Source organism: Apium graveolens, chromosome 6 (assembly GCF_009905375.1).
Source record: "Apium graveolens cultivar Ventura chromosome 6, ASM990537v1, whole genome shotgun sequence".
Taxonomy (NCBI): Eukaryota; Viridiplantae; Streptophyta; class Magnoliopsida; order Apiales; family Apiaceae; genus Apium; species Apium graveolens.
In genome coordinates, this window is record NC_133652.1 from 238,745,997 (window position 1) to 238,751,250 (window position 5,254).

The 5,254-nt window shown below is 37.2% G+C and overlaps 1 non-coding gene across 1 annotated transcript; it reads right to left on the reverse strand.

Annotated features, from left to right (window-relative positions):
• Positions 1-4,933: 4,933 nt before the first annotated feature.
• Positions 4,934-5,040, reverse strand: LOC141669870 (small nucleolar RNA R71). Its single transcript, XR_012554118.1, has one exon. It is a non-coding gene; the product is annotated as a small nucleolar RNA R71 (small nucleolar RNA).
• Between the last annotated feature and the right edge of the window lie 214 nt (positions 5,041-5,254).

The following is a 5,254-nucleotide window of genomic DNA, read 5'->3' on the forward strand; positions in this document are numbered from 1 at the left end:
GTTTTGATTATGAGAAACTCCCCATGAGTTTGTGAATCTTTAATTTGAGAAAGGGGAACTTTCTGTAGGTGATCTATTTTGACTTTCAGCTTCTCTTAATGTTCCGATAGATGATGCACTTTGTGTCCCGATGAATGAAGCTGATTGTCTCCCGACGGATAAGGCAGATTGTCTCCCGATGGATGATGTATTTTGTAACTCAACAAATGTTGAGTTATATGCTTTATTAGTTGTAGATTTTTCTGCATTATCTTTATTTACTATTTCTTGATCACTTTCATCATCACTGTCATCACTAACCATCTCCACATTATCAAACTTGAGGCTTTCATGGAAATCCCTATCTTGCAGTCCTTCAATCTTTTTGTCATCAAACACAACATGTATTGATTCCATAACAATGTTGGTTCTTAGATTTTAGACTCTATATGCCTTTCCCACAGCATATCCAACAAAAATTCCTTCATCTGCTTTAGCATCAAACTTCCCATGTTGATAAGTTTGATTCCTCAAGATATAGTATTTACAGCCAAAGACATGAAGAAAATTTAGAGTTGGCTTCCTATTCTTGAACAATTGGTAGGGTGTCATACACTTTTCTTGATTAACCAAAGAAATATTCTGAGTGTAGAAGGCAGTTTTCACAGCTTCAGCCCAAAAATATGTTGGTAACTTTGATTCTTCAAGCATTGTTCTTGCAGCTTCAATAAGAGATCTGTTCTTTCTTTCCACTAATCCATTTTGTTGTGGAGTTCTTACTGCATAAAACTCATTCATAATCCCATTCTCTTCACAAAGTGATCTCATCGAACTCAGTTCCATTGTCACTCCTGATTCTTCTTACTTTAAAATCAGGATGATTGTTGACTTGCCTTATGTGATTGATTATGATTTCACTAGCTTCATCTTTAGACTTTAGGAAATATGTCCAAGAGAACTTTGAGAAATCATCCACAATTAATAGGCAAAATATTTTCCTTGAGATGGACACCGCATTGACTGTCCAAACAAATCCATGTATAACAATTGCAAAGGTTCTTCAATTGTTGAATCAAGCTTCTTTCAGAATAATGTTTTGATCTTCTTTCCTTTCTGGCAGGCATCACACAATTCATCCTTAGTAAACTCCACTTGAGGAATGCCTCTAACCAGTTCTTTCTTGACAAGCTCATTCATGGTTTTGAAGTTTAGATGGGACATCTTCATGTGCCATAGCCAACTTTCATCTTGACTTGCTTTACTGAGAAGACAAGTAACATATTTTGCATTTGATGAGTTGAAGTCAGCTAGGTACACATTTCCTTTCCTCACTCCAGTGAGAACCACTTTGTTGCTCTTTTTGTTTGTCACAACACAGGCTTCTGAATTGAAGGTTACTAAATTGCCATTATCACAAAGCTGGCTGATACTCAGCAAATTGTGATTGAGACCATCCACAAGGGCAACCTCTTCAATGATAACATTGTCTTTTGAAATCAAGCCATATCCCACAGTATAACCCTTGTTGTCATCTCCAAAAGTAATATCTTTCCTTGAACTCAATGAGCAGGGTAGAATCTCCAGTCTTGTGCCTTGAGAACCCACTATCCAGATACAAAGATTCTTTTGGTTTCCCTGCACACATCAAAATCAAATCAAGTTGATTTTGGTACCCAAGTTTCCTTGGGTCCTACCTTGTAAGCTTTCTTCTTTGGTTTCTTAGGTTTGATCTCATTTGACTTGGGAATTTCTGATTCATCCTTAGTCATTTGAGTTGAACCTTTGAAACCAGTCATTAGAGCAGAATTATCATGCACATTTTGATTAACAGGAAAAGGTATGCTGTTTGCAAACATGTTATTCCAGTAAGGCATGCTAAATGGCATTTGAGGCATACTAAATGCAGCATAATAAGGATTAAGTGCAAATGGCATATTAGCAAATTGTGTATTCATATTCTGAGTAGATATAGCATTCAACGGCATGGCAGGCATAGCAGTCATGTTGGGAAAAGAGGGAGTTACAGACATAGGAGTAGGCATGGCAAGTTTGCAATTAACAGACAAGTGATTAACACTACCACACTTAACACAGATTTTTCTTGGTGCATATTTATCAGGTGTGTAGTTGTTATGTTTGTTAATTCCTACTTTCCCATTTCTATTATTTTTTAGCTTCTGTTTTAACCTCAATCTTTTCTAATCTGTCATTTAATTGCTTGATGGAAAGATGACCAACATTAACTTTTTTCTCCTTCCTGACTTGACTTGATTCTCCTGGAATAAAGTTCTTAGAGACTGAGCCATATTTTTCATTTAACTTGGCTAGCTTAGCTTTGCTCATAGGTTTACTCACAGCTGACGGATGTGGCTCTTTGTCACTCAACGGATAATCCTTTTGATTATCCGACGGATGATGAAAATCATCCGTCGAGTCCACATCTGTCAACAATCCTTCAACCAAATTGGATTCCAGCTTCTCCTTACTCTTCTTCGAGGCTACATCACAAAAGGACTCAATACCTTGAACTTTAGTGATTTGAGAATGGACATCTCTGGATGATTTCCATGCCTTAATCACTTCATGTTCTAATTCAAGCTGCTTCTTTAAAATCTCTTCTTTCTTTAAGGACTCAGTTAATTCATCCTTAGCAATTTTACACTCAATTCTCAATTTTTCATATTCAATAAACTAAGACTCTAGCACATTATTCTTCTCACATAAAAACAAATTGTTTTCTTTAATTTTAGCATTTTCCTTAGTGAGGGACTTAAGTGTAACACGCAAGTGATATAATTCTGTGGACATGTCATTGATTGCATCATTACACTCAGTTTAGATAAATGTAATAGGTTAATGGTGATTACCTGATTACTTGAAGAACTTGTTTCTGTTTCATCAGATTTGGCCATCAGGGCTAGGTTGACATAGCTTATCTCTTCATCTTCATCCAGTCCATCAGCTGCCCAGTCATTCTCCTGTGTGACGAAACCTCTTTCCTTTTGTTTGAGTAACTCAAAGTATTTCTGTTTATAATCAACAGGCTCAAACATCTTCTTGCTAGAATCAGACTTTCTACACTCACTGAAAAAATGCCCTGCCAAACCACATTTGAAACATTTGAATTTAGATTTATCCACCATGTTTATATTTGGCTTGGCTGCTCTAAAATTCTTTTTGAATTTGAGCTTGGCAAATCTTCTGGATAGGAATGCTAGATATTCATCAATATCATCCATGTCATCTTGGCTCAAGTGATCTTCATTTTCAGCTACCAGCCCTTTACCCTTGCTTTCATAGACCTTTGATGTAGACTCAACAGCTTCTACCTTCATCTCTTTCTCTTTCTCTAACTCAGCAACCAGTGCTATGGACCCTCCTTTCTTCCTTCCTTTATCCATCCTCTCATCTTGCTCAATTTCAAGCTCATAAGTTTTTAGGATGCCATACAGTATCTCCAAGGTGAACTCCTTGTAATCTTGAGAATTTCTCAATGAGACTGTCACTGGCTTCCACTCTTTTGGAAGAGATCTAAGGAACTTGAGGTTAGAGTCTTTTGTTTGATAGACTCTTCCATGCAACTCCAGAGCATTTAGTAGCTTTTGAAATCTACTAAAAATATCAGTGAGAGACTCACTTTCTTCACAGTGGAAATAAGCATATTGCTGAATCAGTAACTGCATCTTGTTCTCCCTTACTTGCTCAGTACCATCACAAATAAATTGGATTGTGTCCTAAACCTCTTTGGTTGTTTTACAGTTAATGATGTTATCAAACATATCACCATTAACTCCATTGAACAATATGTTCATGGCCTTCTTATCTTTCCTGACTTGCTCAATATCAGGATCTGACCATTCATGCCTAGGTTTGGGAACAGATGGTTCATTGCCATTTGCAGCTCTCATTGGTACATGAGGACCTCTCTCTATGCAATCCACATAGGCCTCATCTTGGGAAAGAAGATGTAGGTGCATGTTCACCTTCCAGTGGTGATAATTATCTTTATCCAGAAAGGAATTTTAACTCCAACATCCTTCTTGTTCATCTTGCTGTATGTTATGATCTTTATACTCTTTATACTTCCAGAGCTTGTTGTTTGCTGTTTCGTGTTATCTGATTAGTTGTCATCACCATTACATGCTAAGGTTAAGAACAATGATTTTGAATAAAGTAGTAATGAAGTTAGAATCCCATGTTTGTCTCATATAGTTAAATCAATTACTTTACTCTTAGTTAATGTTATTTAGTATTATCAACTCAAACTTGTTACTTGTCTTATCTATGAACGATAATCATACATTGTTGCATAAGTGCATAATCTGAATTTAACCTAAACTAGTCCCTGTGGGAACGAATCTGATTTATATCTTATACTACTTGCAAACGTGTATACTTGCGTGTAATTTTAGCGCGTGTTTTTTGCCCTAACAAGTTTTTGGCACCGCTGCCGGGGAACTCGGTGTTAAATTTTAGTTTATGTGATTGACATCAGTGGTCATTAAAGTTCATTGACTCGGATTCTTTTACTTGTGTGTGTTTCAGGTACTCTAGTTTTTATAACAATGGGAGATCGAGCAGCAGCAACGAAAGCTTTGATGGATATTCTCAATCGAAGATCAATGACATTTAGTCTAGCATTGTTAGACTAGCCATCGCCATTAATACTTTTGAAATCAATGCTAGCACGATTCAGATGGTGCAGAGTTTAGTCTAGTTTGGGAGTTCTCCAACAGAAGATCCTAATATGCACATTAGGGATTTCATCGATATGCGTGACACCTTCAAGTTCAATAATATTTCTGAAGAGGCTGTGAATTTGAGACTTTTCCCATTCTCTCTGAGGGATAAAGCTAAGAGTTGGTTACACTCTCTACTAGTTGGTTCTATCACTAATTGGGAGAATCTTTCTCAAAAGTTTCTCACTAAATTCTTTCCTATGGCGAAGACAGCTACACTCAGGAATGCTCTTACTCAATTTGCGCAGCAATCGGGAGAAACTCTATGTGAAGCTTGGGAGCGCTACAAGGAGATGCTTAGGAAGTGTCCTCATCATGGCATGCCTGATTGGATGATCATCAATTGTTTTTACAATGGTTTGGGAGCACAGTATAGACCCATGCTTGATACAGCATCAGGTGGAGCATTATGGGCAAAGAGCTATGAGGAAGCTTATGGTCTAATTGAACTGATGGCTACTAATGAATATCAGTATCCAACCCAGAGATTGCCACAGGGAAAGGTAGCAGGAATTCTGGAAGTGGATACAGCTACG